Raw genomic sequence first — 14,171 nt, forward strand, 5'->3', positions numbered from 1 at the left:
TCAAGAGTCAGATACTTAACTGATTGTGCCACCCAGGTTCCCTGGAAAGTTCTACTTCTCAACAGACTTTTTTAGAGGGGCATTATTAGCGTATAGTAATATGTCTTTTGTAATAGATATGAAAACATATATTGTTTTAATTATAAATTACAGACTGGGATGCAACTGGGCAAGAGGAAATAAGTTATATTAGCTTCTATATAACTTACATAGAATACTTCTTATAACTTGAAGAGTGTCATGATATTTCTTTTCTTCTGACACAGTTATGGCAGCATGATGCTTATAGAATGAGACTGGGGGCGCGTGAGTGGCTCAGTCGGTTGAACTTCCGACTTCAGCTCAGGTCATGATCTCACGGTTCATGGGTTCCAGCCCCGCGTTGGGCTCTGTGCTGACAGCTCAGAGCCTGGAGCCTGCTTCGGATTCTGTGTCCCCCTCTCTCTCTGCCTCTCTCCTGCTCGTGCTCTGTCTCTGTCTCTCAAAAGTGAATAAACGTTAAAAAATAATAAAAAAAAAGAATGGGACTGGATTAGGTCCTAGAAAATAACCAATTAAGGTGATTTCTGGTAAATCATATTTATTTTTTGAAGGAATATTTTTCTCATCGGTAAGATGTTCATCTTTTAGGTTACTATGGGGTACAAATGAATGCATGAGTTGTGTGTAAAAATGCCTTGAAGATACAAAATACTGAATGTAGTTCTACTCTTATTGCACTTTGGTTTTCTTTTCTTTTTATCAACGTTTTAATATTAACATATGCTATATTATAGAATTAGACAATAGATTCCTTGTAATGTGAAGGAAAATATTTTGACTTTGTTGATATCATAGACTAACTCATGAGCTGAATGAAGTTTTTCGGACCTATTAAATATACTTCATCTCAAAAAGAAAAGGGAGATGACCCAAATAGATAAAATCATGAATGAAAATGCAATTATTACAACCAATCCCTCAGAGATACAAACAATTATCAGGGAATACTATGAAAAATTATATGCCAACAAATTGGACAACCTGGAAGAAATGGACAAATTCATAAACACCCACACTCTTCCAAAACTCAATCAAGAGGAAATAGAAAGCTTGAACAGACCCATAACCAGTGAAGAAATTGAATCAGTTATCAAAAATCTCCCAACAAGTAAGAGTCCAGGACCAGATGGCTTCCCAGGGGAGTTCTACCAGACGTTTAAAGCAGAGATAATACCTATCCTTCTCAAGCTATTCCAAGAAATAGAAAGGGAAGGAAAACTTCCAGACTCATTCTATGAAGCCAGTATTACTTTGATTCCTAAACCAGACAGAGACCCAGTAAAAAAAGAGAACTACAGGCCAATATCCCTGATGAATATGGATGCAAAAATTCTCAATAAGATACTAGCAAATCGAATTCAACGGCATATAAAAAGAATTATTCACCATGATCAAGTGGGATTCATTCCTGGGATGCAGGGCTGGTTCAACATTCGCAAATCGATCAACGTGATACATCACATTAATAATAAAAAAAAAAAGAACCATATGATCCTGTCAATTGATGCAGAAAAGGCCTTTGACAAAATCCATCACCCTTTCTTAATAAAAACCCTTGAGAAAGTCGGGATAGAAGGAACATACTTAAAGATCATCAAAGCCATTTATGAAAAGCCCACAGCTAACATCATCCTCAACGGGGAAAAACTGAGAGCTTTTTCCCTGAGATCAGGAACACGACAGGGATATCCACTCTCACTACTGAATTCATGTATCAGTTCTAGCAGACTTTTGGTGGAGTCTATCGGATTTTCCATGTATAATATCATGTCATCTGCAAAAAGCGAAAGCTTGACTTCATCTTTGCCAATTTGGATGCCTTTGATTTCCTTTTGTTGTCTGATTGCTGATGCTAGCACTTCCAACACTATGTTAAACAATAGCGGTGAGAGTGGACATCCCTGTCGTGTTCCTGATCTCAGGGAGAAAGCTCTCAGTTTTTCCCCATTGAGGATGATATTAGCTGTGGGCTTTTCATAAATGGCTTTTATGATGTTTAGGTATGTTCCTTCTATCCCGACTTTCTCGATGGTTTTTATTAAGAAACGTTGCTGAATTTTGTCAAAGGCCTTTTCTGCATCGATTGACAGGATCATATGGTTACCTTTTCTTTGATTAATATGATGTATCACGTTGATTGATTTGCGAGTGTTGAACCAGCTCTGCATCCCAGGAATGAATCCCACTTGATCATGGTGAATAATTCTTTTTATAAGCTGTTGAATTCGATTTGCTAGTATCTTATTGAGAATTTTTGCATGCATGTTCATCAGTGATATTGGCCTGTAGTTCTCTTTTTTTAATGGGTCTCTGTCTGGTTTAGGAATCAAAGTAATACTGGCTTCATAGAATGAGTCTAGAAGTTTTCCTTCCCTTTCCATTTTTTGGAATATCTTGTGAAGGATAGGTATTATCTTTTCTTTAAATGTCTGGTAGAATTGCCCAGGGAAGCCATCTGGTCCTGGGCTCTTATTTGCTGGGAGATTTTTGATAACTGATTCAATTTCTTTGCTGGTTATGGGTCTATTCAAGCTTTCTATTTCTTCCTGATTGAGCTTTGGAAGCGTGTGGGTGTTTAGGAATTTGTCCATTTCTTCCAGGTTGTCCAGTTTGTTGGCATATAATTTTTCATAGTATTCCCTGATAATTGCTTGTATTTCTGAGGGATTGGTTGTAATAATTCCATTTTCATTCATGATTTTATCTATTTGGGTCATCTCCCTTTTCTTTTTGAGAAGCCTGGCTACAGGTTTATCAATTTTGTGTATTTTTTCAAAAAAACAACTCTTGGTTTCGTTGATCTGCTCTACAGTTTTTTTAGATTCTATATTGTTTATTTCTGCTCTGATCTTTATGATTTCTCTTCTTCTGCTGGATTTAGGCTGTCTTTGCTGTTCTGCTTCTATTTCCTTTAGGTGTACTGTTGGATTCTGTATTTGGGATTTTTCTTGTTTCTTGAGATAGGCCTGGGTTGCAATGTATTTTCCTCTCAGGACTGCCTTCGCTGCGTCCCAAAGCATTTGGATTGTTGTATTTTCATTTTCGTTTGTTTCCATATATTTTTAAATTTCTTCTCTAATTGCCTGGTTGACCCACTCATCCTTTAGTAGGTTGTCTTTAACCTCCCTGCTTTGGAGGTTTTCCAGACTTTTTCCTGTGGTTGATTTCAAGCTTCATAGCATTGTGGTCTGAAAGTATGCATGGTATGATTTCAATTCTTGTATACTTATGAAGGGCTGCTTTGTGACACAGTATCTGATCTATCTTGGAGAATGTTCCATGCACTCGAGAAGAAAGTATATTCTGTTGCTTTGGAATTCAGAGTTCTAAATATATCTGTCAAGTCCATCTGATCCAATGTATCATTCAGGGCCCTTGTTTCTTTATTGATCCTGTGTCTCAGTGATCTATCCATTGTTGTAAGTGGGGTAATTAAAGTCCCCTGCAAATACCACATTCTTGTCAATAAGGTTGCTTATGTTTGTGAGTAATTGTTTTATATATTTGGGCGCTCCAGTATTCAGTGCATAGACATTTATAATTGTTAGTTCTTCTTGATTGATAGACCCTGTAATTATAATGCCCTTCTTCATCTCTTATTCCAGGCTTTAATTTAAATTCCTGTTTGTCTGATATAAGTTTGGCTACTCCAGCTTTCTTTTGACTTCCAGTAGCATGATAGATAGTTCTCCATCCCAGGGATGAATCTCAATTGATCATGGTTAATAACTCTTCTAATGTGCTGTTGAATTTGGTTTGGTAGTATTTTCTTGAGAATTTTTGTACATATATTCATCAGCAATATTGTCCTGAAGTTCTTTTTCTTGTAGTATCCTTTTCTGGCTGTGGTATCAGGGTATTTGTGGACTTTATCTTTCTTGACTTATTTAACTGGATAGGATTCCCAATATTATGTTAAATTGCAGTGGCAAGAGTAGGCATCTTTGCAGTGCTCTTGTTAGGGAAGTATTCATTCTTTTGTTGTCAAGTGTGATGTTAATTGTTAAGATTTTTGTAGTGTCCATTATCAGATAGAGGAAGTTACTTTCTATTCCTATATTGCTGAGAATTTTTACCATGTTTGAATATTGGTTTTGTCAAATTCTTTATTCCAGAATTAAATAAGATCATTTGTTTTTTTCTTCTTTAGACAGCTGATATAATGAAATACATTGATAGATTTTCAAATACTAAAACAGCCTTGTAGCCCTGGAATAAACTTCAGTTGGGTGTATAATTTATATATATATACCTGAATTCTATTTGTCAATATGTTGTTAAAGATTTGTGTATCTGCATTGGTGAGGGAAATTCATCAGTAATTTTCTTTTTTTGTAAAATCTTTGTGTTGACATTATGTTAATGTTTGCCTATCAGAATGAAACAGGAAACGTTCCCTTCTCTTCTGTAATAGATGTGTAGAATTGCTGCTGGTTTTTATTTAAATGTTTGATAAAATTCTCCATTGAAATCATATGGGCCTAGAAATTTATTTTTGGGGAAATCGTTTTCAATGTTTAGAGGAGTATACTGTCTGCAAACTATCTGTATCTGTTTGGGTGAATTTTGGAGGCCTGTAGTTTTCAAGATATTGGTCGCTGTATTATGAATTGTTGAATTTATGTGCATAGAGTTGTTCATATTAGTCCATTATTATTTTTTTGAAGTCTTCAAGTATGTATGATATCCTCTTCCATTCCTAATATTTGTGTCTTCTTTCCGTTTATCTTTTTCATTGCTTGATGATTTTCCAATTTATTCATCCTTTAAAAAAGAGCTTTTGTTTTCATTGATGTTTTTCTACTTTTTTGTTTCCACTTTTATATTTACATGATCCTCCCTTCTGCTTTATTTTTCTCTTTTTTTCCTAGATTATTAAAGTGAAAACATAAATTGTTAATTTCGAACCTTGTTTCTTTTCTAATATAAGCATTTATTGCAATAATTTTCCTTTCAGCATTGTTTTAACAAAGTCCCACAAATTTTCGTGTGTTGTATTTGTATTTTTGTTCAACTCAAAATATTTTTTGAAAAATCTTGATATTTTATCTCTGATCCATCGATTTTTAAAAATATGTTGTTTAATTTATAAGTGATTGGAGATTTTCCTATGAATTTTCTCCTTTATTCCTAGTTTGATTCAATATTGATGGATCATATTTGTCTAATTATTTAAAGCTGTTTGTTTTATGACCCAGTATATGTTCTATAATGACAAATGTTCTATTTATACCTTAAAAGTTTGTGTTTGTTGCTGTTGCAGAGTGCGAGTTCTATAAATGTCAGTCAAATTCAGTAGGTTGATAGCATCATTTAGTTTTTCTATATTCTTGCTGATTTCTTTCTTCTTATTCTATTAATTATTAAGAAATAATTATTAAAGTTTTGAAATAGAGAAACTTTTCCATCAAGTTTGTTTTATTCTCTCCATTATATATATATATATATATATATATATATATATATATATATATATGGCACAAACACACATATTGCATCTATATACAGAGAAAAGCCCATTAAAAAATGCTACACTTTTTGCTTTCATTTGTCAATCCTATTTAAAAAGACTCAAGACCAGAATAATTGTCTATTATATTTACCTAGATATTTATCATTTGTTATTCTTCCTTCATTCTTGGTATTTCAAGTTTCTTTCTGTTGAAATTGCCCTGAAAAATTTCCTTTAGCAATTCTTTTGGAGCTGGTGTACTGGCAATATTCTTCTTAATTTTTATTTATCTGAAAACATCTTTTTTAAAGTATTAAATATAATTTATTGTCAAATTTGTTTCCATACATCACCCAGTGCTCATCCCAACAGGTGCCCTCCTCAATGCCCATCACCCACCCCCCCCCGTCCCCACCCCCCATAAACCCTCAGTTTGTTCTCAGTATTTAAGAGTCTCTTATGGATTGCCGCCTTCCCTCTCTGTAACTTTTTTTCCACCTTCCCCTCCCCCATGGTCCTCTGTTAAGCTTCTCAGGATCCACATATGAGTCAAAACATATGATATCTGTCTTTCTCTGCCTGACTTATTTCACTTAGCATAATACCCTCCAGTTCCATCTACATTGCTACAAATGGCCAGATTTCATTCCTTCTGATTTCCAAGTAGTATTCCATTGTATATATAAACCAAAATGTCTTTATACATTCATCAGTTGATGAACATTTAGGGTCTTTCCATAATTTAGCTATTGTTGAAAGTGCTGCTATAAACATTGCGATACCAGTGCCCCTATGCATCAGCACTCCTGTATCCCTTGGGTAAATTCCTAGCAGTTGTATTGCTTTGTGATAGGGTAGATCGAGTTTTAATTTTTTGAGGAACCTCCACACTGTTTTCCAGAGCGGCTGCACCAATTTGCATTCCCACCAACAGTGCAAGAAGGCTCCAGTTTCTCCACATCCTCTCCAGCATCGATAGTCTCCTGATGTATTCATTTTAGCCACTCTGACTGGCATGAGGTAGTATCTCAGTGTGGTTTTGATTTGTATTTCCCTGAGGAGGAGTGACATAAAAATATGGAATGCTTCACGAATTTGCACGTCATCCTTGCACAGGGGCCATGCTAATATTCTCTGTATCGTTCCAATTTTAGTATATGTGCTGCCAAATTGAGTACTGAAAACATCTTTATTTTACCTTTAGTGAAGGATATTTTAAGTGGATATAGAACTGTGGGTTGAGAGTATTTTTTTTCCTATCAGTGCTTATAAATGTGCCACTTCATTAAGCTCTTCACAGCTTCTGATAAGAATGCCATGGTCATTCAAACAGTTGTTCTTGTTTAGGTAATGCATAGTTTTTGTTTTACTGCTTTTAAGATTTCTCATAGTCTTTCCTTTTCAGTAGTTTGATTATGATGTGCCTGGCATGAATTTCTTTGGGTTTATCATGTTTGAAGTTTACTAAGCTTCTTTAATCAGGAAGTTTATGTATTGTGAGAAACTCAGGAAGCTTTCTGCCACTATTTCTTCAGCACTGCTCATATTGTTTTCTGTAGGACTCAAATTATATGACTATTGCAACTTTTTGTTATTATTCCACAGATCTCTCAGGTTCTGCTCAACTTTTTAAAACTTTTTTATTGGTTGTTGAGATTGGATAATTTTAATGGTCTAGCTTAAAGTTCACAACTTTTTCCTTTGAATCTCCATTCTCCTATTGAGGCTATCCAGTGAGTTTAAAACTTTTGTTATTATATTTTTAAGTTCTAAAATTTCCATTTGGTTTTTATATACATCTTGTATCTCTTTTCTAATGTTTGTGTTTTTGCATTGTTTTGAAAGTATTTATGATAATTTTGTTGGAGGGATTTTATAATTTCTGCTGAAACATGTTAAAGAAAGCCAACAACTCTGTGATCTCAGCCTTGGTATCTATTGATTGTTGTATTTTTAAGAACTTTATTGAAATATAGTACACCTACCATACAATTAAACCATGCAAACTATACAATTCAATTATTTTTAATATATTAATAGATTTGTGCAACTCTCACTACAATCTAATTTTAGGAAATTTTTATTATCCCAAGAAGAAAATCCTATACCCATTAGGAGCCAATCCTCATTGCCTCTCTTCCCCCATTGTCCTAAGCAATACTTTCTATCACTATAGATTATCCAGTTCTGTACATTCAATGTAAATGGAATAATGTAAATATGTGGTCTTTAGCATAATATTTTCAAGACTTTTTCATGATATAGCATATGTAGTTTATTTCTTTTTAATGACAAATAACATTACATTATATGGATATACCTTGTTTTGTTTTCCATTCAGTAGTTGATAAAAATTAGGGCATGTTACCATTTTTTGGCCATTATGAATAAAGATGCTGTGAACATTCATGGTCAAATTTGTTAACCATTGCTTTGATTATATCCATCTTAGTGGTGTTACCTCACATTTAAAAATTTGTAGGCTATTTTTAAAGTTTATTTATTTATTTAGAGAGAGAGCACAAGCAATGGAGGGAGGGAGGGAGGGAGGGAGAGAGAGAGAGAGAGAGAGAGAGAGAGAGAGAGAATCCCAAGCAGTCTCCATGCTATCCGTGCAGATCCTGATGTGGAGCTCATAACCATGAACTGTGAGATCATGACCTGAGCCAAAGTCAAGAGTCAGATGCTTAACTGACTGAACCGACCAGGTACCCATAATCTATAGGGTATTTTTAGGCCAGTTTTAGGTTTACAGAGAATGTGAAGAAAAACTATGGAGAATTCCTTATTTATTTATTTATTTATTTATTTATTTATTTTTATTTTTCCAGGAATAGAATTTAGTGATTCTTCACTTACTTGCATGTAACACCCAGTGCTCATCCCAACAAGTGCCCTTCTTAATGCCCATCACCCATTTAGCCCATCCCCCCACCCAACACCCTTCCACTAACTCTCAGTTTTTTTCCTGTATTTAAGAGTCTTTTATGGCTTGTCTCCCTGTGTTTTTATCTTATTTTTGCTTCCCTTCCCCTAAGTTCATCTGTTTTGTTTCTTAAATTTCACATATGAGAGAAATCACATAATTTTGGTCTTTCTCTGAATTACTTATTTTGCATAGTATAATACACTCCAGATCCATCCACATTGTTGCAAAGGGCAAGATTTCATTCTTTTTGATTGCCAAGTAATATTCTATTGAATATATATAGCACATCTTCTTTATCCATTCATCTGTTGATGGACATTTAGGCTTTTTCCATAATGTGGCTATTGTAGATATTGCTGGCATAAACACTGGGGTGGTTGTACCCCTTTGAATCAGCATTTTTGTTTCCTTTGGGTAAATACCTATTAGTACAATTCCTGGGGTGTAGGGTAGTTCTATTTTTAACTTTTTGAAGAATATCCATACTGTTTTTCAGAGCGGTTGCACCAGTTTTTATTCCCACCAGCAGTGCAAAATGGTTCCCGCTCTGTGCATCCTCACCAATATGTTTCCTGAGTTAATTTTAGCCATTCTGGGAAGTGTGAGGTGGTATCTCATTGTGATTTTGATTTATAGTTCCCTGATGATGAGTGATGTTGAGCATATTTCAATGTATCTGTTAGCCATCTGGATGCCTTATTTGGTAAAGTGTCTTTTCATGTCTTTTTTCATATCTTCACTGGAAGATTTGTTTCTTGGGGTGCTGAGTTTGATAAGTTCTTTATAGATTTTGGATAATAACCCTTTACCTATATGCCATTTGTAGATATCTTCTCCCATTCCATTGGTTGCCTTTTAGTTTTGCTGATTGTTTCCTTCACTGTGCAGTATCTTTTTATCTTGATGAAGTCCCAATAGTTCATTTTTTGGTTTTGTTTCCGTTGCCTCCAGTGACATGTCAAGTAAGAAGTTGCTGCAGCTGAGGTTTCATGTTTTCTCCTCTAGGATTTTGATGATTTCCTGTCTTACATTTAAATCTTTCATCTATTTTTAATTAATTTTCTGTATGGCACAAGAGAATAGTCCAGGTTCATTCTTCTGCATGTCACTATCCAGTTTTCTGAACACCACTTGCTGAAATGCTTTTCTCCATTGGATACTCTTTGCTGCTTTATCAAAGATTGTTGGCCATATGTTTATAGGTCCATTTCTGGGTTTTCTATTCTGTTCCATTGATCTATGTGTCTTTTCTTGTGCCAGTACCATACCATCTTGATTATTATAGCTTTGTAATACAGCTTGAAGTCTGGGATTGTGATGCCTCCAGATTTGGTTTTCTTTTTCAACATTATTTCGACTACTCAGGGCTTTTTCTGGTTCCATACAAATTTTAGAATTGTTTGTTCTAGCTCTGTGAAGAATGCTGATGTTATTTTAATAGGGATTGCATTGAATATGTAGATTGCTTCGGGTAGTATTGACATTTTAACAATGTTTGTTTTTCCAATCCATGAGCATGGAATGTCTTCTTCAATCTCTTTCATAAGCTTTTTATAGTTTTCAGTGGATATCTTTTACTTCTTTGGTTAGGTTTATTCCTAGGAATTTCATGTTGTTGTTGTTGTTGTTGTTGTTGTTGTTGTTTTTGGTGTAATTGCAAATGGGATTGATTCCTTGATTTCTGTTTCTCCTGCTTCATTATTGGTGTATAGAAATGCAATCCGTTTCTGTACATTGATTTTATATTCTGTTATGTTGTTGAAATCATGTATCAGTTTTAGCAGTTTTTTGGTGGAGTTTTCCACATAGAGTATCATGTCCTCTGCCAAAAATGAAAATTTGACTTCCTCCTTGCTGATTTGGAAGCCTTTTATTTCATTTGTTGTCTGATAACTTGGGCTAGGACTTCCAACACTATGTTGAATAACAGTGGAGAGAGTGGACATCACTGTAATGTTCCTGTGTTTAGGGGTAAAGCTTTCAGTTTTTTTCCCCATTGAGGATGATATTAGCTGTGTATCTTTCTTATATAGCCTTTACAAAGTTGAGATATGTTCTTTCTATCCCTACTTTCTTGAGGGTTTTTATCAAGAATGGATGCTGTATTTTGTCAAATGCATTTTCTGCATCTGTTGAGAGGTTCATGTGATTCATTTTAACTTGACTAGACTCTTTGTTTAAAAAATATAGTTTGTCTGATATAAGTATGGCTACTCTGTCTTTCTTTTGATCCCCATTAGCATGATAGATGGTTCTCCATCCTCTTACTTTCAATCCACAGGTGTCTTTAAAAATGAGTCTCCTTGTGGCACCTGGGTGGCTTTGTTGGTTGAGCATCCAACTTCAGCTGAGGTCATGATCACATGGTTCATGGGTTTGAGCCCCGCTTTGGGCTCTGTGCTGACAGCTCAGAGCCTGGAGACTGCTTCAGATTCTGTCTCTCTCTTTATCAAAAAAATAAAATTAAATTAAGTTAAACATAAAATGAGTTTCCTGGGGGCGCCTGGGTGGTGCAGTTGGTTAAGCGTCCGACTTCAGCCAGGTCACGATCTCACGGTCTGTGAGTTCGAGCCCCGCGTCAGGCTCTGGGCTGATGGCTCGGAGCCTGGAGTCTGTTTCTGATTCTGTGTCTCCCTCTCTCTCTGCCCCTCCCCCGTTTATGCTCTGTCTCTCTCTGTCCCAAAAATAAATAAAAAACGTTGAAAAAAAAATGAGTTTCCCCTAGGCAGCTTATAGGTGGGTCTTGTTTTCTTATCCATTTTGTTACCCTTTGTCTTTTGATTGGAGCATTTAGTGCATTTACATGTAGATTGATTATTGAAATATATGAATTTAGTGCTATTATGTTGCCTGTAGCGTTGGTGCTCCTGGTGATGTTCTCTGGTCCTTTCTAGTCTTTGTAACTTTTGGTTGTTTTTGCTTTGTTTTGTTTTCTCCACTTAAACTTCCCCTCAAAATTTCTTGCAGTGCTGGTTTAGTGGTCACGAATTATTTTTTGTTTTTCTGGGAAACTCCTTATCTTTCCTTCTATTTTGAGTGACAGCCTTGCTGGAAAAGGAATTCTCGGCTGCATGTAATTCCTATTCAGCATGTTCAATATATCCTGCCACTCCCTTCTGGCCTGCCACGTTTCTGCGAACAGATCTTTTGTGAACCTTATCTTTCTTCCCTTGTAGGTTAAGGACTTTTTCCCCCATTCCTGCTTTCATAATTTTTTCCTTGTCTGTGTATTTTGTAAATTTGGCTATGATATGCCTTGGTGATAGTAGTTTTTCTTTCTTTTTCTTTTTCTTTTTTTAATCTAATGGGTGTTCTCTGTGTTCTTGGATTTTGATGTTTGTGTCCTTCCCCAGATTAGGAAAGTTTTCCACTATAATTTGCTCACATAAACCTTCTGCTCCTTTTTGTCTCCTTCACCTTCTGGGACTCCTATGATACAAATGTTATTCCCCTTTAATAAGTCACTGAGTTCTCTAAGTCTTGTATTGTGATATTTTTGGCTTTTTTTCCCTCTTTTTTTATGCTTCAAAATTTTATCTTCAATATTGCTGATTTGCTGCTCTGCTTCATACAACCTTGCTGTCATGGCATCCATTTGAGAGTGCATCTCAGTTATAGGATTTTTAATTTTAGCTTGACTAGATTTTAGTACTTTTATCTCTGCAGAAAAGGATTCTCTGGTGTCTTCTATACTTTGTTCAATCCCAGCTAGTATTCTTACAATCATGGTTTTTAATTCTAGTTCAGACATCTTACTTATATCTGTGTTGATTAAATCCCTAGCAGTCATTTCTTTCTGTTATTTCCTTTGGGGTGAATTCCTTTGACTTCACATTTTGGAGGAAGAAAAAATAAATAAGATAAAAAAAAACTAAAATTAAAAAAATTAAAAAGACAGGGGCACCTGGGTTTCTCAGTCAGTTGAGCGTCCAACTTCGGCTCAGGTCATGATCTCACAGTTTGTGATTTCGAGCCCTGGATTGGGATCTGTGCTGACAGCTCGGAGCCTGGAGCCTACTGCAGATTCTGTGTCTCCCTGTTTCTCTGCCCCTCCCATGCTCATGCTCTGTCTCTCTCTGTCTCTCAATAATAAACATTAAAAAATATTTTTTAAAAAATTAAAAAGACAACAAAAAAATCACAGAAAAGAAGGTAGATCCTAGGTGTCTTTCAGTCTGCTTGTTCAATGAAGCTTTATAGAATAGAGAAAAAAGAGAAAGAAAATAAAAAAGTTTTTAAAAAGTTAAAAATTAAAAAAATATATAGAATAAAAATGAATATGATAAAATAATGAAAATAAAATAGACTAAAAATTGTTTTATTACAAATAATAATAAAAAAATAAAAAATGAATTTGTTCTTTCTGTATCCAAGAAAGAGAAAGAAAAGAAAGAAAAGAGACAATAATTTAAGCAAAAACAGAAGCAAAGAAAATGAACAAATGAACCAGCAAACTGAATGAAACCAAATGAAGTTACTTCCAGTTTCCTCTAGAACTGAAACATTAAAGCACATACTATAGTTCATTCACTAAGCAGGTGGGGGAATTTGTACTGGTGTTCTGGGGGATGTGCCTAGCGGGCGCAGTTGGGTGGTTTGGTGTAATGTCTCCGTTCTCCACTAGGTGGCTATGCTTAGCTCACTGGGGTGATCTATATATGTGTGTGTGTGCATGCACGTGTGGTAGAGGTGAAAATGGTTTCACCCAGCTCTCTAGTCTCTGACTCAGTAAATTCAAGTTCTCACCGAACTGAGATCAAGAACCCCTCATTTGTCCCAGGCCTCTATCCACTCCCCACTTCTATCCTGTCTGTATCCAAGCTGTCTGCCTGCCATGTGCCACCTCCTTACAGAGCTTTATCTCAGATGTGGTTGGTTGTGTTTCAAAACCCCACACTTCAGAGACCCCTGCCGCTTGTACCAATGCCAATCTCTAGGGGAGGGTTTTGCTGAGCATTGGCCATGTGCCAGCTTGCCCCAGAAATCTTTCGTGAGATACAACAGCAGACGTTCAGAGATGACAGCAAATTACAACACACAGCTGATGCCAGGCTTTACCGCACTCTGACATCTTTATTCCAATATCAGCAAACATGGCTGCTTTCCAGGGTCTGCTGAGACCTTTGGAGGGAGGAGGCATATGGCCTTTACCAAATGCACTCCAAGAAGGGAAACCACCTCTCCCATGTGGACCATGGACCCCTTAGAACCCGCTGCCTGCTCCTAGGGATTCACCCTACTTCCTCACCAGAGCACCACCAGGCACAGAGCTCCAGAACTTTATACTCTGCACTCCACTGTTTATAGAATCTTGGTGGTATTGAAACCCTCTCCTTTCTTCATCAATGATTTTGGGGAACAGATTTCTTTTTCAGTTCCCCGTGAGTGTTTTCACTCTTTCTATCTCTTTCTATCCAGCTACTTTTAGGGGAAGTGCTTTTCTTGCATGATCCCAATACGCTGTACTCTCCCCATTTCTCTGTCTTCTCTCTGTGAAAACAGCTCCCTACTCTCCACGGCTTATCTCTCCCTCAATTCACCTCTCCACACCACATACCTGCCAAGTTTTGTGGCTCAAGTTATGCAGATTGTTGTGCTAATCCTTGATCAATATCCTAGGTGTTCAAAATACTTTGGTGCTGATCTCGCTGTATTTCAGGGATGAAACAAGGTCAGGGTCTCCATACTGCTCTGCCATCTTAACTCATCTCCTATAGAGAGTTCCTTTATACCTCTCTCTTTTCTCAC

General features: G+C 36.1%; 1 protein-coding gene and 1 non-coding gene across 2 annotated transcripts in view; one reads left to right on the forward strand and one right to left on the reverse strand.

Annotated features, from left to right (window-relative positions):
* The window catches only part of DACH2 (dachshund family transcription factor 2), a 748,066-nt gene that overhangs the window by 438,100 nt on the left and 295,795 nt on the right, over positions 1 to 14,171 (forward strand). The window lies entirely within an intron of this gene.
* On the reverse strand, positions 6,566 to 6,672 carry LOC131503259 (U6 spliceosomal RNA). The gene has a single exon (XR_009257363.1). It is a non-coding gene; the product is annotated as a U6 spliceosomal RNA (small nuclear RNA).

The sequence above is a fragment of the Neofelis nebulosa genome, chromosome X (assembly GCF_028018385.1).
Source record: "Neofelis nebulosa isolate mNeoNeb1 chromosome X, mNeoNeb1.pri, whole genome shotgun sequence".
NCBI lineage: Eukaryota > Metazoa > Chordata > Mammalia > Carnivora > Felidae > Neofelis > Neofelis nebulosa.